Genomic DNA, 25,418 nt, shown 5'->3' with positions numbered 1-25,418 from the left:
AAATATTTAACCCAGAAATACCGATTTATGATATTAAATGCTTTGATCTGCTACATAAAGAATCAAATTAGTCAGGACATATGTGAATAAAAAGCGTGATGGGACACTATTATATCACTTAGGGGAGAGGTGATTGGTACTTGAAATATAAATATCAGCTATAAAGTTTATACCGTTAGGATCACATTGAAATCCTCCACCCATTATTACACTTTTGCTTAAGATTATATATAATGAATCTTTGAGGAAAGCAGTCAATGGCAAAATTCAGCAGTAAATACTCTTTATCCAGCACACAGTACCAACTATACACAAAATAGTGTCCTTTTTTAAATATACATTCTTTTCCATTTCTGTTAGGTATAGCTCCTACTACAGTCTTTTGATCTTAATAAAGTCTAAAGAAAAAAATGCCAAGACATTGACTTCTTTTTTAGTTGTCCAAAGAAAGGGATTTTGATATCCAGTCATAAGTTCTAAGTAGGAACCTTCTATGGAAAACAGCCCCAAATGCTGAAAAAACATAAAAGCACCACCTTAAATGTGTTAGTGGGATGGCAAACAATCAAGAAATACTAAAGTGAGGGAATGCATGAGTATGAGTCCACAATAAGGTTAGCAGAACACCGAAACTGGCTTTATCCAAGGGAATTTGACAAGCCAGGTGATCCTGTCCAGTGGTTTTCTTCTTCTTCTTCTTCTTCTTCTTCTTCTTCTTCTTCTTCTTCTTCTTCTTCTTCTTCTTCTTCTTCTTCTTCTTCTTCTTCTTCTTCTTCTTCTTCTTCTTCTTCTTCTTCTTCTTCAAGATTTTATTTATTTATTCATGAGAGACACATACACAGAGAGGCAGAGACACAGGCAGAGGGAGAAACAGGCTCCCTGTGGGGAGCCTGATGCAGGACTAGATTCTAGGACCCTGGGATCACACCCTGAGCTGAAGGCAGATACTTAACCACTGAGCCACCCAAGCATCCCAAGTCCCTGTCCATTGGTTTTCAAGGTCTCCAGGCTTGGAGTACCTGAAGAAAAGTCCACTGCCTGTAATAGGATCTTCCTTTCATTAATCTGAGATGTCAAAAATTTGTGCCTTGAAACAGACATAAAAATGGGAATGAACCAGTCCCTCAAGATATCTGCCCCAAATAGACTGCAAGGAAAAAATGGGTATTTTAACCCTGATGCTGAGCATGGAACTGCAATAACCCCTGGGACTTTCTACCCATCAATTAGCAAGCTCTCCTGCAGAATTTGTGGGCTGGATTCATATCGTTGTGGTCAGAAAAACCATAAATCAATGATTAACTTTAAAGTAATCCTACATTTGTATCTGTCAAAAAGGCCTAGAAGAAACAAGCCACAAAGCCTCCCTGGAAGGCTTCACTGTCTTCCAGTCTCCAAATAAATTATACAAGTATAATTCTTTGTAAAAGGAGCACAATGAATAAAGTAAAAAAATTCAGCAGGAAAGAAAACTCCCTGAGGGAAAACCAACAGAACAACAGACCACAGAAAGAGATCTACAAATTCTTCATTTACCAAGATTTTATAAAAAAAAAAAAAAAAAATTAAATAACTGCATGTTTAAAAATGTAACATTTGAGTATTTTGTGGAGTATAAAAACCTACAAAGAATGGGCAGACAGATTTGAAGCAGAATCAAATAGCACTTGAGAGGTTAAAAGTAAAGTGAGGGGAATTTTGAACCAGGCAACTTGAGTGACAGAGAAGATACGGCTGAAAGAAAAATTAGTAGTCTGAAAGATTCTGGAGGGGAATTATTTCAACTACAGTGGGGAGATAAAGATGGATGAATTGAAAGATTTCCAGAAGGAGAGAAAACCAGAAATTGGGGGCAACATCATCATTTAAAGAGGGTGTGACGTTTCTGAACAAATGAAGGGTTAAAACCTACGGAGGTAGGTATCCCAGTGTGTAGCATGCAGTATATAATGTAAAGAAATCCAGACCTGTTCCTATCAGAACAGCACTGCCTACAGCAAGGACCAGGCAGGTACAGGGAGAGGTCGTTCTGCTAGTGGCTCTGGTAGTGGCATCAGAGCTAACAGGGCAACAGGAGGCTCCCACAGATTTCCAGAACTTTTTTTTTAGCGACAGCAGGTCTGATGGCACTGATCCGGTTTCTGGTTAGAGCCAGTAGTACTGCTGTGAGCAGTTCCTCAGCCCCTTTGTTCCGTGCCAGAAAGAGCAGCCAGGAGCAAAAACAGCTTCATCAGCTATCACAACGTTTTCTTCTCTGTTGTTCTTCCAGCTTTTGTGATACTGTTGTGACAAGTTTTTGTGTTTAACAAAACCTTCTTAATTTGAAACATTTAGAGTAGTTTGTTTTCTTGGACAGCAGAATGGCTGCTAAAATAATGAACAGGCTTGGGGCAGCCTGGGTGGCTTAGTCATTTAAGCCACGGACTCTTGATTTTGGCTCAGGAAATGGCTCAGGGATGGAGCCCCCCCCCTCCTCCCCCCCCCCCCCCCCCCCCCCCCCGCCCTCCACAGCAGGGCGTCTACTTGAGATTCTCTCTCTCCCTCTCCCTTTGCTCTCCCCTTGCCTCCCCTCCCCTGCTTGTTCTCTCTCCTGCTCTCACTCAAATAAATTAAAAAATAAAATCTTTAAATAATAATAATAATTAGCAGTCTTAATCTAATGTATGCAACAAGTTAAAGAATACACTGGGGGATTTTTCCAAGCCCAGAGAACATTTTACCTTTTACATTTTGTCCACTAAGGTAGGAGACTAGGTCTTACTTAAATCTTGTATTTTAATAGGCAGTCAGCCTCTTTAGGTTTATGATGTGGTCTTGGCCTACTTTCTCAGGTGTGGTTCCAATGGCAGTTTAATTTTCAGAGCCTTTATGGTGTTATTTTGTTCTGTTTCATTTATCTAGTGCTCCTGGGGCTCCCATTTCTATTCTCTGCTGTTATTACCTGAGGGGGACAAAGATGCTACCCAGGCCAGGCCACTGAGCATCTCTTGATGGGAGAGAAATATGATAGGACTCTCTGAGGTGGCCTAGTGTCTCTGGGTAAGGGGGACTATCTCAGTCAATGGGGACAAAAGATATTCAGGACCAGGCCACTTGCTTTGGCTGCATCCCCTTTGTCTGCTCTTGCTGGCCTATACTGCTCTTAAGGTACAGAATATTGGACCCACAAGGACAAAGAGGCTTCTTGAACTATATTGCTCTCTGTAGCTGGGTTTTCTTGCCAGATCTGCTACCTCCTTGCCTTGGTACCTTTTGACGGGATAAGTAAGTCTCATACCCATTGGGAACAAGAATGCTTCTCCTGGCTGCTAATTGTTGTTGGGGCTCTCCACTGAATCCTCTTGCCAGTGTTATCTGGCTCTCTTTATATTGCCTGAAGGATGTCTGATCAGTCTGCCAGTAGAATAAATCTATCTAAACTACCTTATATTGTTGAGTCAGGGATTAGGAAGTGTTGGATCTAGGTGGCCTTCTATTGGTTGATATTTGAAACCAGCTCAGTTTGGTTGACCCTTGTGCCATTTCTAGGTTTTATAGTGACATGGAGTAAAGGAGTAAGAAAAAGGCGTCTATGTGATCATGTGCAGCCCGGACATATTCTTAGTATCTTTTAAACTGAATGCATCTGTTTTAAATTTTCTTGTTATCTAGATATTTTAAAAACCATTTAGAATTTTAAATATAAGATATTTACTAGGCTTAATTTTTTAAATTTTTTATTTATTTATTTTTTAGAGAAAGAGAGTGTGGGAGGGGCAAAGGGAGAAAGAATCTCAAGCAGGTTCAATGCCCAGCACAGAGCCCAACATGCAGCTCAATTTCAGGACCCTGAGATCATAACCTGAGCCAAAATCAAGAGCTGGATGTTTAACCAACTGAGCCACCAAGGCAGCCTAGGCTTAATATTTATGATCTGTGTGGTGCCCCCTTAAAATGTACTCTTGGATCATTGCCTATACAAAATGCAAAAAAAAGGAGTTTGCATATGAATCAAAGTAAGTTTTTTCTAACTATACATTTCTAATCTAAAAATTAGATTCAACAAGCAGTGATCATTCACCATATAATTCATTACTCCATCTGCACTTTATATGTAGCATATATTTATTTATTCTAATGGATTTATTGTATTCTGAATCTTATAATATATTTAGAAATATAGAATGATTGTTTGAGTACCATACAGTAAACTGTCATATAATAGATTGATTCTTTTTGCTGTGTGCCTAATATACATTCGTTATTTTATTCTTTTATATTTGTTATTTTAAATATACCATTTGAAGTGTCTCCTCATAATAGATCTACAAAGTATCAACATCTACATTCCATAAGTGAGAAAATGTGTTGATTCCCCACACTCCTTGGCACTTTTTTATGATCACATGGCTGTAAAAAGTGACAGGCCTAGGAAATTAGCTCCCATCTCCTCCAAGTACATGTTCCCTACACTGTACTAGTTCCTTTGTAACAAAGGCCAATACTAAATTATTGATGTAAAGAAAGAAAAAAAATGTTAATGTGCATATCTAAATTCTCTCTCTCATTGTATTTTTCATAAATTAAAAACTAGGATTTCTAGGTTTTTAGTAGAAAGTAAAAACAAAGATTAAAATGGTAAATCCTACAGAATGCGGAATCTAAGTTACCTTTTTCTCTCTTTTTTTGGGAGGGTGTATTTTGTTTTTGTTTTTTTTAATTTAATTTTATTTATTTATGATAGGCACACAGTGAGAGAGAGAGAGAGGCAGAGACATAGGCAGAGGGAGAAGCAGGCTCCATGCACCGGGAGACTGATGTGGGATTCGATCCCGGGTCTCCAGGATCGCGCCCTGGGCCAAAGGCAGGCGCCAAACCGCTGCGCCACCCAGGGATCCCGGGAGGGTGTATTTTGTTTTCAAAATTCTATTACAATAAAAAATACATACTCAAAATCGAAAATAGATATTAGGTTGAAGAAGTTAAATATTCCATAAAAGTTAAAGAAATGTTTGCACCCTAATCTCACTATATTCAAGTAGACGGTAGGAAAAACTTTCTTAGTTTAGACTGGCTACTATTACTTTGAGCCTGATAGAAATATTGTCAGGAAAATAAGAGGAGTTGTGTTCCTAGAAACACCCACGAGAATAACTGTTTTGTCAGTGTATTCATAGAATTTACTTGTAACTTTAATCTGGAATGTTTTCGCCAAGTACAAACTTTTTAAGTGCTTTATAAAAAGCAATTTCATTCTGAGATGGGATACTGATGGCAATTTACTTTTTTATATTTGTTCAAGGTCTAAATGATGTTGTATCTGTGTAAAAAGAGTTCCCATTCTGTCATCTCACAAACAACCTTCCATTTAATGTCTGAGCTTTGGCTTATTAAAGAAGCTTCCCACACATTTACTGGAACACACAACTATCTAAATAAAACTGGAAATACATTTCATTTGGAAAACACAAATTAAAAACCAACCAACCAACATTCTTCAGCTTTTATAAGTGTCATCATCCCAATCAAAGAAAGAACTTCTTTTGAAAAAAAAATTAATGAAAAATATACTTGATGTATTTTTTTTCAAATTCTTCTTTTAACAATTGGAAGTAATTGCTTTTCAGTTTAATATACACAAACAAATAAGCTTTGGCCGGTATTTTATATCTTCTTGGGTTGATGATACCCAATCAAATCTTATTTAGCACTTACCTTTCTTCTGAAAATGCTTGGATAACAGTTTAGGAAGAAAGAAGCAAAAATTTCCTTAAGCATTTTAAGGTTTACTTTTTTTTGTTTCCTCTTCTTTTTTAAGTTAGCATTAAATTGTTGGTTCTGGAGCTAATGCCTTTGTATTCCTGTCTCTTTGGTTATTTCTTGTCCTAAGATTTACTGCAGTACAAACTCAGCTATTAGATTAATTTGCAAAAGTATTTTCTGCTTGGGTGTAAATTAAGATCACTCAAGGAGAGGATACAATCATTTACTGAATTCTGAGTTGTAATCTGAAATCAAATATTATCATTTAAAACCAAAAAACGTTGATGCTGATTTATCTCTTAAGGATGGAACCTACTACGTTTTTCATGAAGAAGTATACAAATATATATTTATACTGATATAGTTAAATATAGATATATATATAGTACATTAACTATATGTGTGTGTGTATATATATAGGTTTTTAGTAGAAAGTAAAAACAAAGATTATGTATGTGTATATATATATACACACACACATATGGTTAAAGAGCTAATTCCCAACTTTTCCTCCTTACACTAACTAGAAATTCCTTACACAATCTCTGAACTCAAAACTACTTGGGTTTTTTGTTGAAAGAATACACTTTTTGAGTAACACTTTGCTACCACCAAATAGCACGCAAAGAGGTTTGCTGTTCAGGAAGGGAGTAACTTTATGAAATCAAAGAAATATAGGCATTTTGCTACATACCATTCATAGATATGGAAATAATGTTTTGTGAATCTAATTACATACTTTCCCTTTATATATTGTAATTAAAGACGTAATTCTTGATTGCTATAAATAGCATTCCCACATCTTGTTCTGTGTGAATACCATTTTTTTTTCTGACTTTCTGAAAATCAGTTGGTCTTGGTTGATATTTTTGGTTTATAGTGAATCTTATATTCTCTGAATACACATTTGACCTCAACAGACATTTGATGGGCACCTAATGTGTGCCAAGTCATGGCTCTCAGAGCCTTTCCCCATCACATCCAGTCCCAAGCAAACACAATTATAAACCAGAGTTTGAACTGATAAAAATAAAACCCAGCTCTATTTCTATTCTCTACTTCATGCCTATTCTCCTTCTCCTGTAACTAACAAATCCCAAAACAGTATATCCATCTGGTATTCCACATAAATACAACATTGACTATATTTTATTTTAATCACAAACAAATGATGCCTCCCCACACCTTTTTTTGATAGGCATTTGTTTTGGAAGCAAAAACAACAAAAATAATTTCTGGGCTAAAGATTGAGCATCTTTGGTGATAATTACAGATCAATCACAACTAATATAGAACAATATGTTCAGATCAGATATTTGTTACCCATAAATGACATGAATATACATCTCTACTCCCCCCCCCCATGAGCTTTATTTTCAATTGTTTTATTATAGTTAAAAAGATGTACAGTAACAATGCCCTATAGAATACTATAAATTCAATGTACTAGGCAAGTCTAACAATGGTCTGCAAGGTTTACCTCATTAAACAAATGTTCCTGACATGTTTATGTATGTTATAATTAAAAGCCATTATTAATGGGTTAGAACTTGCTTTAAAAATGGGCCTGGTGTAAATTTCAGAAGTTTGGTTTTATTTTAACCCAAAGACATATTTTCTATATTATTTTCCATATAATTAAAGGGATATTGCTCTATTCCCTCTCCAGTTCAGTGATATTTTAGCTACTGAAGATTTAAGTGAAACTGTTCAATTATTGGATTTAAACTATTATTCTGTTGAGGCTGGCAGGGCATTTTCATAGTTTAAGTACCCAGTGCTTAATCTTCAGTAAGGTCATGCAACTCTTTAAGGAGACATATGAAAGCAGGGATTGTTCTTATTATTTCCATAGGGTTTAAGTCCGTGCCTTGCGCATAGTTAGCACCCTATAAATGATTGTTAGATTAATGAGTGATGATTAGAGCCTTCAAAAATATCAAGCCTTTCTTATCCTTTGATTCTCATCCTGCCTCCCATTGGATTACCAGAAATGGTGTGGGGCTTTTCCCTCTGCTGGAAAATGCAACTGTACTCACCCAGATGGCTGCATTCATGCAGATAAATCCATAGCCTACTCCTTCCTTAAATCCATTTTAATTAACAATTGTGAATACTTAATTTACAATGAAGCCTCTGCAAAGCTCCAAGCATCCCTTTCTCATCACTGAGAAATTCAAATGGTGATAAGACCACCACATCCATCATGTCGGAAATTATTTAATTTCCAACATGAGAGGTATTATTTAAATAAACAAAATCATTGTATCTTGCAGTATTGAATAGTGTCAGCAACAGAATCGACAGTAATTTGTTTTTCTCATGAGATGCTGCAGTTCATAGGGGAAGACATAGAAAAACTTTGCCCATGCAGTTGGGCTCCATTATCCTCACTTCAGGGGTTCTCCAACCAAGTTCTAAAGATTGAAATCAGTTCTAAAGATTGAAAAAGTCAGGATGTGGTGGATTTTCAAAGAGCCCATCTGTGTGACGTTTCACCTCCCAGCCCCTGGCCTCTCCAATACTCATGATAACTAAATCTCCGTGATGTGCTAGACAGCACGGGCTGGATTATTTGTATCAGGAGTAATCTTCTGGTTGACCGCACAGGTGCCCAGAGCATGGTCAGCAAGCAGTGGGTTGATTCTTAAAGGATTTTAGCAAGGTGAATATTAACCGTGACTTAAACATTAGAATAAGACAAGCTGATGAGATCCTCATTGTTGCTGTTCTGTTACACTTCACTTCCTCTGTGTTACATGTATGTCCATGCTATCCTGCGAAGCAAACACATGTCATTCCATCAGAAACCAGGAATTTCAGGCTGAATGGCATGCAACTTTTTAAAACATTATGATTATCACATCTTTATTCCCTTTCCCTTCTTTAGATCCTCAAAAATTATTAAGAGGAGATATTTTCAGCTCATTCATGATCTATTACTATGAGGTCAGAAGTCTGATTTTAATAATTACAGGATTTCAGTTGGAAGAAATTTAACTGCAAAAATTATGCTTCTATCTTTGAAGAATGTACAAGGAACAGACGTTCAATACTACACTGCAAAGTCACGGAGAGTGTTCCATGAAAATTCTTGGTTTTGCCATATTTGACAGAATTTAAGTTTCTGACTTTTTTTTGAGGTATAAATTACATTAAAAAAATTCACCTTTTTAAAGGTGTTCATTTCTATGAATGTTGACAAATGACTACAGTCATGTCACCACCATGATAATAAAAATCAATTGTTTTCATCATGTCAGAAAGACCCCTCATGCACCTTTGCCATCTCCCCACCTCCAAGAGCCTGACAGCTTATGGTCTATTCTCTATTCCTCTAGTTTTGCTATTCCACAAATGGATTTATGCAGTTCTAAGTTTTGGGGTCTTGTTCCTTTCACAAAGCCTAATGCATTTGAAATCTATCCATCTCAATGCTGCAGGAAACATTTGTTTTCTTGATGAGTAGCAGCCCATTGTTTCACTTCAACATTATTTGTTGATCCATTCCACAGTTGACGGGCATTGGAATCATTTTCAGTGTTTGATGATTATAAATAAAATTTCTCTAAACATATGAAAACAGGTTTTTGTATGGATATATATTTTTATTTCTTTTGGGTAAGTGGGATTTCTGGGTTATATAGTAATTGCATGCTAACTTGGCAAGAAATCACCAAACTGTTTTTAGAACTGGTTTTACCTATTTTCATCACCACAGAGACTTATGAAGTTACTGGTGTTCCATATTGTTAGCAAAACATGATATTGTTATTTCTTTTTACCATTCTTTAGGCTAAGTGATATCTCATTGAAGTTTTTTTTTTTAAGATTTTATTTGTTTATTTCTGAGAGACACACAGGGAGAGGCAGAGACACAGGCAGAGGGAGAAGCAGGCTCCATGCAGGGAGCCCAATGCGGAACTCGATCCTGGGACACCAGGATCATGCCCTGGGCGGAAGGCATATGCTCAACCACTGAGACACCCAGGCGCCCCATCATTGAAGTTTTAATTTGCATTTTTCTAATAATGAAGTTGAGCATATTTTGACATGTTTATTTACCATCCATATAGCATTCCTGATGAAGCATGTGTTCAATTCTTTTTCTCATTTAAACATATTTTTATTATTGATATATCAATTACTTAATTATTAGGAGTTCCTTATATGTCCTGGAAACCAGTTTGTTACCATATATTTATTACATACATGTTTTGCAAACATTCCTACCAGTTTGTAGTTTCTCTTCATTTTTATAGCTTTTTTTCCAAAGAGCAGAAGATTTTAATTTCGATAAAGTCCACCTTAGCAAACTTTTCTTTTACTATTCATGTGCTTTACCTGCTAAGAGACATTTAACCATTGCCTAACCCTAGATCCCAAAGTGCTAAGAAAGGCTAATATTTAATGCTTTGAAATACATTTGTAAGGTCTAGTGATCATGTATGCCCAGTAGGCATAAAAGATGTGGCCTCCTGAACCTGGTCCATGTCACCTGTTAGACCCCAAGAACCCTGGTGGAAATGACCTGTCCACAGAGTCTGACTGTCTAAGGATAAACACACAAGCAGACAAAGTGTCCAAAAAGGCAGAGCAAGTTCAAATGTGATTCAAGTAGGGGTCAACAACAGGTCTTATAAGACAGGTGGATGGGGGAACACCTGGGTAGCTCAGTGGTTGAACGTCTCTCTACCTTCAGCTGAGGGCATGATCCTGGGGTCCTGGGATTGAGTCCCACATCAAGCTTCGCACAGGGAGACTGCTTCTCCCTCTGCCTATGTCTCTGCCTCTTCCTGTGTCTCTCTTGAATAAATCTATAAAATCTTAAAAAAAAAAAAAAGGTGGGTGAGGATTAGATGAGGTAGGTGAGGGTTATAAGGATCAATGCACCGGAAAGTCATTACTCAGAAAGTCTGCCCCCTTGTGTCAGAAATTCCGCTAACATGATGCTCACTTCATTTGTAACCCGATGATACTCATTCCTGAGAGAAAAGATGAAAAAAACACAGCTTCCCGGCTCTCCCTTCTGGGGAAACCTGATTCCAGGAATATTAAGGTGCCAAATGAAAGCCTGTGATCTTGATTACAGGATCACAGAGACTTTAAAGCACCGTTTCTCAAAAGTGTGACTCGAGGACCATCTGGGTCAGAAGTACCTGGGAGGTCATTTAATATACAGATTCCTGTGCTTCGTCTAAGGTTCGTTGAAGGATGGCAAGCAAGACTGTAATTTATACAAACTTTCTTTGCTAACTGCCCCACTGACATAGGTATAACAATCATTAGCCACTAAAGGATGGAGATGGGGGGGGGGTATGAAGAGAGGCAGCTTTGTGTTTTTATACCATTCCTGCCAGTGGACGAATTGTTTCAGGAGCTGGAGCTGTGTCTGATTTTAGAAATAGAATCAATCAGTTATATTTCTGCTGAGGCAGAAATGGAGAGAACTCATTTTATGAACTAATAGACCAAATGGCAATATATTACATGATACAGAACATAATATATTACACTGAGATAGGCTGATAGATTGATGGATAGTATCAGCAGAATGATTTGCACCAACAGAAGATTCGGTAATTACAGAAACTGTATAAATACAATAATCAGAGGGGTACCTGGGTGGCTCAGTTGGTTAAGCATCTGCCTTCAGCTCAGGTCATGATCTTGGGATCCTGGGATTGAGCCCCAGATTCACGGGAGTCTGTTTCTCTTCTCCCTCTGCCTCTCTGCTTGTGCTCTCAATCTCTCTTTACCTCTTATATAAATAAATAAAATATTTAAAAATATATACATATATGTATATATATAGTAATCAGAACAGTATTTTAACTGGAAAATTTAGGGTTTTGTTTTGAATTAAATACTTTACCTCATCATTTGTAGTGGTTTCATGATGTTTCAAAAATGTATGAAGTGTTTATGTTATATATAATACATAATTGCAATAGTGTGAAAATAAAGGTATCCCATTAAATGAAACCTGACAAACCTTCTCATACGGGTCACATGTATTAATTCTTAATCAGAACTCTGGAAGGCTGTTTCTTGATTTTCTCTTCTACTTGGGGTATTATGCAGTGCTTATTATCACATTTGTTTCCCATTTCCTGATTTTACACATTTAAAATGAATCTCTATAATGCAAGTGAAAATTTAGTCTATGCATATAAATAAAAATTTGAATAGAAATACACCTTGTGAAATAGAAGAGCAAACGATGTTAAACCTGAGACACAAAGGCATCCCTGAATATATCAACTACAGGCGATTATTGTTTAAATAGAACACCAAAAAAAGCCACAGACAATTCGTTTTAAAGCATGGAGCCATGAGCACAGGAAGGCTGTGACTTCTGAGCTGGTTTTATCTGTTTCATAAGTGAGAAGAGACCTTTGCCCTCATGGGCTGCTTTGTCTTCATGCTCTACTCCAGTAACTCACCAAAAATGAAAAACAGACTTTGGGTCTGCTATAGCATTATTTACAAAGAATAAATCATGTTACCACATACAAGTGGATTCAGTTTGGTTTGGTTTTTCTTGCAGCATAAATTAACAAGGTGTCAAATGAACATGGTGACCCTATTTTTATGTCAAGCAAAGCACACTAAATTCATAACTGAGAACAGGGCTTCCTTCTGCAGCTCAGTGAAACTGTGTGTGGAGAATTTCACAAGCTCAGCTGGTTCTGGGGCAGAGAAAATCTGTATCGTGACCATCAGCTGGTGAGAATGTTTCCACACTGGGTGACTCACAAGCGTCTTGATGTCATGGTGCCTGCACTGGCGGCCGGGCTGGTGGCCACCTCAGCTTCCTCAGCCCCAGCCTGCAGAATGTGCAGTAAAGAAAATACCCTTTCAGCTATGGGTTTGCTCCACACAGCACTAGCCGGGTTTGGAAAGAGCTCAATTCTGTACCTCCCCTGGGTACATAGAACAGCAGAATGGAAGAGTGAAAACTGCCAAAATGCTAATCATGGGAAAAAAAAAAAAAAAACAACAACAACAAGATCCAGATGGGACAAAATGGACATATTTCATTTATCCTGGGAAACGCTACAGTATATCATTTGTGATGCATAATACACCCAGCCTTGGCCCTTTATAAACAAACACTACAGAGGCATATGCCACAAGATTATAAACAGAGTTGGCCATAAATTTGATGGGGCCGCACACTCAGCATTGCACACACGGCTGCGGCTTATTCAGCGGGTTCTGGGGGCTGCAGTCTGTTCCTCTGGCGGCTCATCAACTGTAATCTCAGCTCACCCAATGGGGCAAAATCCCAGTGGATCAATTCACCCTAATGAAACTCAGAAGTTTTTCACACCAAAGAAACTACAGATTACTTTGATGCGGCCCATGCTCATGCAGGAAATCACATTTATGGGGCAGGGCTTTGAAAGAGCTAGAAAAGCTGCTTCCAGCCTTCAGTGGGAAGAAACGGGCTGTTTATAAAAGCAAAGATTCCTTAGGGTTCTGCTGCCAATTCTCAACCTCAGCACTTCTCTGCCGATTCAGGAAGTTTGGGTGAGGGAGGGCTTCCCATCCACCTTTTACTAAGTTCTTCAGACTCCAGGAAACACACTGGGACACTGGCTAGAGAAATCATTACTAGGTAGGTGTGTTTAGGAGCATCAGAAGCATTTCTAGGAGTCACTCTTTCAGCCTTGCACATGGAAGGAAAATGTCCTCCAGCCTTGGGGTGGGGCGGGGGGGAGACACGCTTGATGGAATAGGAGTAGCCAAGCCACTTAGGTTAGAACATTCCAGCAAAGTATTGCAAATCACTATATATTTGTTCAAAAACAAAAACAAAAACAAAACAGAGACACCTGAGTGGCTCAGTGATTTGAGCATCTGCCTTCAGCTCAGGTGGTGATCCTGGGGTCCTGGGATGGAGTCCCACATCGGGCTCCCCGCAGGGAGCCTGCTTCCCCCTCTGCCTGTGTCTCTGCCTCTCTCTGTGTATCTCACATGAATAAATAAATAAATAATAAAAATCTTTTTTTAAAATGGTTCCTTTTTTATGCAACATCCCTCTAGTGTACTTGGCATGCAATTTGCTCTGGATCGACGGAAGACACTGCCTGTGTCACTGTCTTCTGTTCCCTCCACTCTTGGGTCTTTAGTCCTATATACTTCCCAGTGTCATGATTATGCAGAAGGCAGGACACTGTGGCTGCTTGTCTACAACCATCCTATAGAACTGTCTGAAGTCTGAGCAAATAGAGCATAAATATCACATTGCACCATGGTGTGTCCCTTCAACTTTTCTCTGGTTTAAACTTTTTTTCTTTTGAAAATGTCCTATAACTTGTTGTCATGGCACATTGTAGGAAAATCTAAATCTTAATACACCTTGATGTCCTTGTCCAGATCTTCAATGGACTGAATATTTGTGCCCCTGCCCCTCCAAATTCATATGTTGAAACCCTAACCTTTCTATGATGATATTTGGAAGGAGGGCATTTGGGAGATGATTACGTCAAGAGTATGGAGCATTCAAAAAAGGGATTAGTGCCCTTAAAAGGAAAGGCCTAAGAGCCTGTGAGCTCTCTTTCCACCCTGTGAGGACACAAGGAGAAGTTGGCATCCATACCTCAGAAGACGAGTCTCACCAGAATCCAAACATGTTGGCACACCAGTCTTGAACTTCAGCCTCCAGAACCGTGAGAAATAAGAAAAAGTTTGATGTTTATAAGCCACTCAGTCTATGAAACTTTGTTACATCAGCCTGAATTGATGAAGACAAGACCAAAGTTGGTAAAGGAGACGAGTCACTTTATGTCACTCTCTAAGGCCTTTCCATCAAATTCCTCAAAGATGTAGAAAATAATGTCTTAATTTTTCCCACATAACTCTAATTCCCATTTTATGTTTCTTCCTCTTGTTTTACATAAAAAACAACTGCAGTTAGATTAGTTTTCCTACCTCAACTTTCTCTCCAAGGCATCTAAATTCTAGGGACTTCTGTGGTGCTATGCTTGGCAGTGGCAAGCATCTGATTCTTGGTCATTATTACTTCAGACTGACATCTGTTGAGACACATTTCATCTAACCTGCTCCAGAATGTTCTCTGTGTCTGAAAGATATGCTTCTTCTGTGCTCTTAGATTTCCAGACTAATCCAAGAATTCTAATTTTCCCTGCATCCCCAATGTGGTCTTGAGGATAAAGGGTAAGGTGTACAGAACTTCTCCCAAATTTCTATTTCTCTTTTCTCCTACTTGTTCTTCTTTTCTTCCCATGTGATAAATTTTGTCTAGACTTTAGGAGTTAAAAACAGTGCTCTGTTTTTTTTTTTTTTTTTCATGTGCTCTGGTTTTGTATTCTTGTTTTCTTTCAAATCTCTTTTCTTCCTGTATCTTGCCTTTTTATTTTAAAATCAAAAACTAAGGTTTTTATTTTTCACTCATTGTTGTCTTCAACACATACTTCACTGACAGAATGCCTTTTCTAGTTTGGTTGGGGTTGGGGTAGGGGTGAGGGTGGGCGAAGAGTAGAGGTGCAAAAATAGTAGGGAAGTCATGTTGGCTAATAAATAAAAATATTTTTCCACCGCAGTTACTTATCTAAACATAATTTAGGTTTAATCACAGAATAGTACAAAGGATGGTAGAGTTGGCAGGATGGGGTCAATAAGTAAGTGAACTAAATTAATGAATTTGATTTTTAAAATGTGCTTTGAATTTAGACTTTTGTTTGGTTTCCATAAACCATTTATATTTCATTTCACAGAGGCATAAACCACATGGAGCATTGAACAGACAAGATAATCAGTACAAGAAAAAGTGCAGATCTCTTTTGTTTTGGAAATTTAGAGGTTTGAAAGTTTATAAATGACACTTGAAGATCAGCCATGACTCTTAATCCTGAACATTTGTCTTGGATTGTGGAATCCTAATTCATTTTGGTAGCAGACATAACTATTTCTCTGTCCTTTCTTTAGAAACAGCTTCTTCTTTGTACAACATTTTTTTTGAGCTGATAATTAGGGTCATTAATTGCCTTTACCTCGGCTGTTATTTAAATCTAAGTCCCATAGGCTATGGAAGCATAGAATTCCATTTCTTCTGTGATGAAGCTGCTGAGCATGAGCACGCAGGTTGGCAATACATCCAGCATAACAGGCGCAGTGTCTGGTGTGGGAAGGAAAACAGAAGCTGAGATCTGGGGTTAAGTTTACCCAAAGCTCAGAGGGCAAGAAATAAAAGCAATTATATCAAAGAAATAAGTCTCATATCATCGTCCTCTTTAGCACATTAGAAGTGGAGAGGTGAATTCTTAGACTTATCATGTAATTTCACGTTTTGCTCCTTAAATTTTCAGCTGGCTAGTATCTGGAAGTTTATTGATCTGTGCTGATATGAATGAATGAATGAATGAATGAATGAATGAATATCATGTCATGATGCTTGGAGGTAAGGCAGAGGGGAAAAAGGAAATTAAGATGTGTTGAGTACTAACTCTACAAAAGACGTTTATATTCATCCTGTCGGTAAATATTTGTTGACTTCAATATGTGCCACACACTTTATTTTTGGTGTTATTATAATATAGTGTGCAAAAATATAACTCTTGTCTTTATTGAATTTACAATCTCATGGTAGAAAGTTCCATCAGATCATTTTACAAATACAAGTAAAGTTATAATTGTGCAAAGTGTAATAAAGGCTATATGCTCTATAATGATTTCTTCATAGAGTGGAGTTGATTCTGAATGTTACCAACATCTATAGGCAAACTGCAACTCAGTCTAAATACTGGCATTCAACAGATGGTACATAATAATAATATAATAATAATATAATTTGTTTTACTTTCAACAACCATACTGGTTTTAAAATATTAAAATAGTTAGTATTTGGCAAATATTTGATTCTTCAAGTGTTTTAGTGCCCACCTTCCCTGACTATTCTACTCTCTGTTTGGGAATGTCCTGGATGATCCCAACCCAAAGCACAACACAATCCAACAACTAATGGGTGGATTCTTTGATTAGTGTCCTTTGGATGCTTCTGCGGTAGCTGGCCATGTGTTTTGATTGATTGATTTCCATGTCTTGCTTGTTAAAAATTTTTTGGCCATATAGAGAAGTTTAACGTAATTTTTTCTGAAAGGTCATTATAGCTTCTCAGTAAAAGGCTACAGCTTCCAAGCAGAGAAGCTATAATTAGGCATTAATTTGGAAAATTGATGTGTTAGGAAGAATACACAGTGAGAACAGATACATACAGGCCTATCAAGTGAAGGATCATGATACGTCTGTAAAATAGAAAGGTCAATGTGGCTAAAGTACATATGGGATATGCAAATAGTGAAATATGGTTTGAGGGCAAGTAAAAGTAAGACAACTTAAGGCCTTAGAAGTCATGCAAAACTTTTGTGCCTTAAGAAAACAAAATGGCAATAATGCTGTTAGTTTTATATGTCAACCTGATGGGGTCATAAGGTGCTCAGATATCTGGTCAAGCATATTTTTGGGTGTGCCTGTGAGGGTGTTTTTGGATGATATTAAAATTTGAAGTTGTAAACTGAGTAAAACTGAGATTTCCCTCCCCAATATGGGTGGATCTAATCAGTTGAAGATCTGAATATAAGTTAAAAGGCTGACCTTCCCCAGAGTAAGAGGAAACTCCTCCTGCCTGGCTCCTTTGAGATAGGGCATTGATTTTTTTTTCCCCCTGACTTCAGACTTTAATTGAAAAAACTGGCTCTTCTAGTGTCTTGAACCTACTGGATTTTGGACCCGAACTTACATCATGAGATTTTTCTGGATCTCAGGCCTTTAGACTCAAACTGGAATTCACTTAATCAGCTCTCCTGGGTCTCTGGCTTACTGATGGGGACTTAGCCCCCATAATTGCATGAGCCAATTCTTGTAATAAATTCATATACATCTTCATATCCTAGTGGTTCTATTTCTCTGGAGAACCCAGACTAATACAAGTGAAATAATCCAGAATTGAGAAACTAGCTAAGGGAGAAGATACATTAGAGGGAGTAAGAGTAAAGCCAAAAGAACTCTCAGGAAGCTAATGAGTTAAAAATAAAGATAATTTGATCTACAGCAGTAGTTCTCAATGGGAGTGCCATACCCTTCCATGACACTTTTGGAGAGTAATGAAAATGCTTTTGTTCTGTTTTGTTTTATTTTTTCGAGGGGGTGGCTACTGGTTACTGGCACCATTAGGTAGGTGAGGTCCAGGTCTATTAGGCATATCTTAAAATGTGCAGGATGTTTTCACTTGAAGGGACAATTGTCTCTGTCTTATAAAACTTTGGAATGGCCACTTAAAAGCATAGGTTTTAATGTACATGAAAATTCTGTATAGAATCCAATTATATTTTACATATAAACACCAGTATTTTTATGTGATTTAAGTATACATTGAATTTTCCAGGAATGCATCTACTGTGTTAATGAAGACATGATTATACTTCAGTTTGTTTGGGAAGTTACTAAGAGTTTTGGCCATTTTGGAAAATCATATCACTGAAGGTAATTGACAAATATTGACATTTAAGTCCAATATGACAGACTTGTTATCAGCCTGAGTTTGTAGCTTTCAAATCCAGAATGATTCTTTATGTGGGCACACACTCTGATGGCAATATTTAGGTCTGGTCTAGCCACATCTGATATTTACATATTCAAATATCTTACTATAATTTTCTTCTATTTGTACTTCATATTATAATTAAAATATTTTCACTTTGTGTGGGAAGCTTATGTGTAACTGTGGTTATATTAGGTATGAATTTCTTTCATTAGGATAAGGGAGGTATTATAAAATATTTTCTGTAAGTGGAAGGCATTGATCTGACATAGCTAGCCTTGGATTTGCTTTTCTACCAGCAGACATGTAAAAATGTGAATAAAGTCCAAAGAGATTTAGGTGGTAAAATTAACAAGAAATGATGAGTGATTGACCATGAGTGTGGGATGAATGGGAAGTGAAGGAAGAATCAAAGACGACTCATGGATTATGGTTTGCATCAAAAAATGGATGGAGAGGCCATTTACTGTGCTAAAAGAAACCCTGGAAGAGGACCCAGCTTGGAAAGATAAAAATTAATTCAGTTTCGGTATACATAAGATAGACAGGACTAAGTGTCAGAGAAAAAAAATCAAGCTAGTAAAATAAATTCAAAAGTCATCACATATGGCCAAAGGAAAGCCATGATACTCAAGATGAGATTTCATTTCCTGTCTATATTGAGCCGGGGAGAATTCCGGCACTTAATGATGCCTAACATTAAATTCGTACCACAATGTGTTAGAGTGGCATTAGTTACCACTCCCATTTTATGATGGAGAAAATTGATACTAATAAAAGTTACTCTGACTAAAGGCAGATTTGGGGACTGGACATTGAAAAACAAAGTCTAGGGATCCCTGGGTGGCGCAGCGGTTTGGCGCCTGCCTTTGGCCCAGGGCGCGATCCTGGAGACCCGGGATCGAATCCCACGTCGGGCTCCCGGTGCATGGAGCCTGCTTCTCCCTCTGCCTATTTCTCTGCCTCTCTCTCTCTCTCTCTCTGTGACTATAATAAATGAATAAAAATTAAAAAAAAAAAGAAAAACAAAGTCTAAATCCATGTTTGTTTGTTTTGTTTTGTTTTTTTGCCTTTTGAGTGTATCAGTGAATAAATAAAATCTCTGATGGAATTTACTTGGGGAGCATATATCATAAAATAAAAGAATTATATTATAGTTGGGAGACAATTTGCCATGGATCTTTTGTGTTTCTGTACATCTTGCTAGTGAAGCTTTGGCTGTCCCTTTTCTGGCCATTACTAACAAAAATACCTGTACCATGAACAGCCTTGGAAGACAAATATACTATCTCATTCTGCAACAAGGAGTAGGCGCATTTGTTGCACACTATAAAAGAATCTGAATTCTCTAAGCTTCAGGTTCATTGCCTGTAACACTATACAGTGGGTACATAGGCACCCATCTGGACCCACTTGCTTCTCCTCCATAGGGCTCAAAGCAAGGGGAACTGGTGCAAATATGCTGACATTTATGTGTCTCATGTGTTTTAAAGTAAGAAAATCCTTTCTCTCTGACCCAGCCTGATGATTTCTGCCAGAATTCACAATAGGATGGTAGGCTAACTTGTTAGCTTTCGAGTCAAGTAAAAGCTTGAAAATTCTTGAAAATTACATATACTCCTCAACTTACAATGGGGTTGCATCCTGACAGATACACTGTTAAGCTGAAAAAGCATTAAGTCAAGAATCCATTTAATACACCTAACCTTGCCAACATCATAGCCTGGCTTAGCAAACCTTAAATGTGCTCAGAACACTTGTATTAGCCTCCAGTTGGGCAAAATCATGTAATACAGAGAATATTTGATAATAAAGTGCTGAATATGTAATGTATTGAATACTGTACTGAAGATGAAAGAACGGTTGGGCAGGTAGAGAATGACTATACCTGTGTATGTTGTTCACCCCGGTGATGATGTGGCTGACTCTGGGCTTCAGCTACTACCCCTGCCCCACATTACAGGAGAGAACTGTAACCACACAGAGTAGCCTGGGTAAAGATCCAAATTCAAAGTCAGAAGAGCAGTTTCTATTGAATGCGTATCACTTTTGCACCATCAGAAAGTGGGAAAATTCTAAGTCAGACCATTTTAAGTCAGGAGCCATGCATATATAGTGTACCAAGTACTTACTTACATAGTTTGCTGGGAAAGGAGAAGATCTGCAGGAAAAAAAAGAAGGAAGAGACCAGTGTAAAGGGGAACAGATGTCCTGAGGGGGCGTGGAGGGTCCTAATTTTAAATAGCAGGGGGAGTATCTCACAGTAAGAGGACTTGGAGTGGTTGCTATGCAAATACAGGGAGGGAGAATATCTCACACCGAGAACAAAAAGTCCATATGAGTGATCTAAGATCGGACAATAGTCAATAAGGTGAAGAATGTGGGTGAGGTCCGAGAAAGAACAGGAGCCACCTCAGAAAGTCTCTGTAGGGTGTGTGAGGACTTTACTTTTGATTCCAAGTCAGATGGGGAGAGACTGTCAAGCAGTAGAGTAACAAGATTTAACGTCAATGTTAAAAGAAGCATATTTGCTGCTCTGCTAGGACTACGCTACAGGGAAGCAATGGTAGAAACAGTCAATTTAGGAGGCACCTATGCTTTATGGGTCAAGGGCTGTGTTACCTTGTTTTCTCATTTTAGATCAGGGTTAAACAATCTTGCTTTTTAAATACAAAAATTATTTGTCGTCTGTCCTGTCTTCACAGGAGTGCTTGCTATCTATTGCTCAAGTTAGATAACTTTTAAAATCCCCTCTTCATAAACTAGGTGGAATTCAATATCATTAGTATCCAGGAGCAATGAAATTTTTTTCTGAATCCTTACATGTCATGATATCCAGGAGAACAATAAGACCATAGGCGACATGGACCAACAGCTTTGATAAGGGTGATGACGGTGCTGAAAAAATAAATAGGCAGCATTTCCCAACAAAGTTGGTGTTAACCATACCAGGTATCATGCCTTTATTAAAATACTAATTATTTTGGGATGCTAATAGACAATATTAACTTGGCAGGTGCAGTAAATGACTGTGAACAAGGGAATTATTTTAATACAATCTAGTCTTTCATTTTTGCCTATTTAGAGAAAATATGATTGGAATTCCACTTGTGCATGTTGGCACCTGCAACATTATCCTTTCTAAATGCCACAAAATAGATTTTCCACACTGCTCCAACCAGGAAACTTCATTATGGTGTCTCTGAGGAGCCTGAGAAGCAACGATTTTTGTCACAGAATCAAGCACTGAACAACCTCTAAATCAGTGGTTCGCTGACTAATGTGAACCAGAATTTCACCGCAGTCTTACAGAAGATTTGGATAGAAAGGTAATTGTCATTAAATCAGTGTGTGTTCTAAATACAAGTCTGACTGTACCTCGGAAACAGAGCAGGTGGGCTATTCACCCCCTCATCACCACCACACAAAACATAACTGGAAACAAAATACAGAATGACCGGTGAGTGAGTCGGAAGGATGGGATTTGGAAGGAGTAGGCAATTTCCAGTTTGCCTAGGGTAAGCAGAAATCCGCAGTCAGTTGCTGACTAAATGGATTGACAAATCCAAACATTTTCAGGTTAGGGAGAAAGGAAAATTTGCAAATGAACTGACAATGGATTTAACAGGTTTTAGCCTGAGGTGATTAGAAAATTTGAAGGCCACTTGCCTTCGAAATGGGGGCAATCTTAAGGCCAATGCTGGTATTAGACCAGCTTTTCTATTACTTACAAACCCCTGGGTTCACTAACTTTCCAAATTACTGTTGATTATTTCAACATTTTGCTAATTGGGTCACAAAAATAGGTGTACGTCCTCTGAGAAATCATGATACATACGTAGCAGGCTCGCACAAATCAAATGTTCTATTTTCTGTCTTCTGTTATTAAAGATATTGAAATATGCCATAGTCATGACACAATGAAAATATTCAAACTGCAAGGGAAAGCATATTCAAATGTAGTTTAAAATGTCTTTGCACACTGAAGGTATATATTTCACACAGAAATATATATGTTCAGGGAATCCCTGAGTGGGTTAGTGCCTGCTTTTGGCCCAGGGCATGATCCTGGAGTCACAAGATTGAGTCCCACATCAGGCTCCCTGCATGGAGCCTGCTTCTCCCTCTGCCTGTGTCTCTGCCTCTCTTTCTGTGTCTTTCATGAATAAATAAATAAAATCTTAAAAAAAAGAAATATATGTGTTCAAATATTAAAATTAACTGGATTTTCTACATTATGTCTCAGAGGCTGTTTTAAGGTATATTACCAGCCATAATGTATTCATTGAACATTTTGCTATAATATTATATCACAGGCAAATATTCTACCCAAGTGATTTGATCAGGCGAGATTCCAGTACGTTTTTGTCTTAATTAAGCTTGTGACCCTGACTGAAGAACATGGCTGTGTCTCCCACTCTGAAGCCAGGACATAATGTGCCAGAGCTACAAACTAGAGCTAAAAGCCATGGAGCTAGTAAAAAATAATCCCCAGTACAAAATTTCATACGACTTCCCTCTTTTATATATATGTTATATATAATTGTATAATATATAATACATAATATATTTATATATTATATATAAATGATATATTTTACAATTAAAATATAAAAATATAAACTATTAAAATATATATGAGTTATATATATTCTATAATAGAATATTTGATTTGCGTGAGCCTGCTACGTATATATATATATATGTATACATATATGTGTATATATATATATATATAAAGCCCATTATATAATAAAAGAGTTACATCAAAATTTCGTACAACTTCCTTTGAGATTATATATATATATATATATATAATTTTACAATTAAAAGAGTTATAACTGGGGATCCCTGGGTGGCGCAGCGGTTTGGCGCCTGCCTTTGGCCCAGGGCGCGATCCTGGAGACCCGGGATCGAATCCCACGTCAGGCTCCCGATGCATGGAGCCTGCTTCTCCCTCTGCCTGTGTCTCTGCCTCTCTCTCTCTCTCTGTGACTATCATAAATAAAAAAAAAAAAAATTTAAAAAAAAAAAAGAGTTATAACTTTTCACTTCAAGCAGATAAAGCACTCTTTGGCCAAGCAAGGGCAGGATACTTTGGGTTTGAATAGGGCATGAGAGGCATGGCATCCTCCACAGAGATGAATTCTGCAGAAGGAGGAGAGAGCATCATCCAGGACCTTTCTCCAGCAGGAGAACCCTTATTATCGCTCTGTCACTTACAAAGGTGATAGGAGAAAGATGAAGTGATGTTGGTTAAGAAGAAGCTATGTCCTCCATTGTAGAGGGCTTTGATAGGATATCAAAGAAGTTCATGTCTAAGGGTCTTATTTTCTCATAGAATTGGGAGGCAGAGCAGTTTTCTGACAATGAAGCAGGCAATGGGAAAGTCATTGGTTTAAGAAAAGAGTTGAGTCTTTAGGTCTGCCAAAGCAGAGAAGGAAACAGTTACTTTAAGAGGGAACACAATAAAATTGCAAGACAGAACACGTGCTCTGGGCGAGTTCCTTTGTGTTTGCAGTGACTTAGAAGCACAATTGCCAGAGAAGACAGCTTCAGAGATCTTTTGAGCAAAATGTCCATCTTTAAAAAATTTGTAGTCTTTAAAGGTGATTAGTTGTCTTGAGGGGCAGTCCTTATTTATATATTTGAGCATTGACACTTTTAATAATAAAAAAAAACATGTTCTTACATTCATATAAATGCACAATCTGATTGTTATATGAAATTACATATGTAGTAAAATTACATAGAACAGTAGGGCTATCACATACATTGTACCAACATCAAATTCCTGGTTTCCATATTGGACTATAATCCCGTAGGATGTAACCACTGGGTAGAATTGGGTAGAGGTTACAAATACTACCTTTGCAACTTCTTGTGAATCTATGATTATTCCAAAATAAAAAGGAAACAGAACAAAACAAAATAAAAGCATACTCCTCCTTGTAGAGCTGAACATACTTTTTGGTGTATTCTGCAAAGTGGGCATGAGCCACAAGGTAAAACTAAATTTAGCATCAATTTCCAAGCTTTCCATTAGCCATTGTAAAAACAAATACTGCACTGATATTGAAAATAAGAACTCAAAGTACATGTTAGAAATATGGCCCCAGGCTTCTTGTAGATATCCGTATATAGCTGTTCCAGAGGAAAAGCACATTGCCCCACTTTTCTTAAGAGGAGTTTACTTTATTCATCACAAATCATGAAAGAAGGGCCTGCAGCCACCTTTAATTGATTAGGAAGCAGTTGAGAATGTTCTTTCAAGTACACAGGGTGCATAAGAACATATCAGTTGTTGTCTGAATACCAAGAACAACTATCGATTAGTAACTACAATTTGTGTTTTGAGCATAAGAAAAGCCCAGGAAGATATAACTAAACAACAAAGAAATCTCAAACCATCTTGCTACAGTGAGGTCCCTCCAACTCTGAACAAATGAAAATGAAGAAAGCAATGTTGCCAAGACTTCACCTTTGCATCAGCAACTGTATGCAGATAAGCCGAGAATAATGCCCCTAATGAGACACTTATATAAGAACATTTTAAAATTTGGATCTTCAAGAGGATGACAGATAAGATTTTCTTTATTTAGCCAAATTTAGCTTTCATTATAATTATTGCTCCAGATTTGAACTACTAAAAATGCTGTTCTATGCACACACCTTATACACATTTTAGACTCTGTGATGTTTCTGAAGAGCTAAAATGTTCTTCAGTTCACACATGGTTTCTTAAGTTGCCTCAAAGAGTCTATGGTCAGAGGGGATGTTTTAATCATCTAAAATATAATTGTTTTTAATTCATTTTTTAATTATTTTTAAAGCCTTTAAAAATGGAAAATTATGATGATTTGATGTCTCAAGTGCTTTCTCACCCCATAAGTTGGATGCACGTTCCCTTAGTCAGATATGTAGTGTCTCCAGATGTGTTGAGTTGACAAGGTTGTCAGGTGTCATTTTGTTCTCAGTTTTCTGATTTTGAGAGAGAGGAAGATACCATAAGTAACAGCTGGAATGTCAACCGATGTTATTGCTGATAAATTACTAAACAGTGTAGATATTTCTATGAAGTGGTAGGAAAACTGGAGGGGTTTCAAAA

The sequence above is a fragment of the Vulpes lagopus genome, chromosome 10, assembly GCF_018345385.1.
Source record: "Vulpes lagopus strain Blue_001 chromosome 10, ASM1834538v1, whole genome shotgun sequence".
Taxonomy (NCBI): Eukaryota; Metazoa; Chordata; class Mammalia; order Carnivora; family Canidae; genus Vulpes; species Vulpes lagopus.
The sequence above is the reverse complement of the archived record's forward strand: the minus strand, read 5'-3'. Positions refer to the sequence as shown.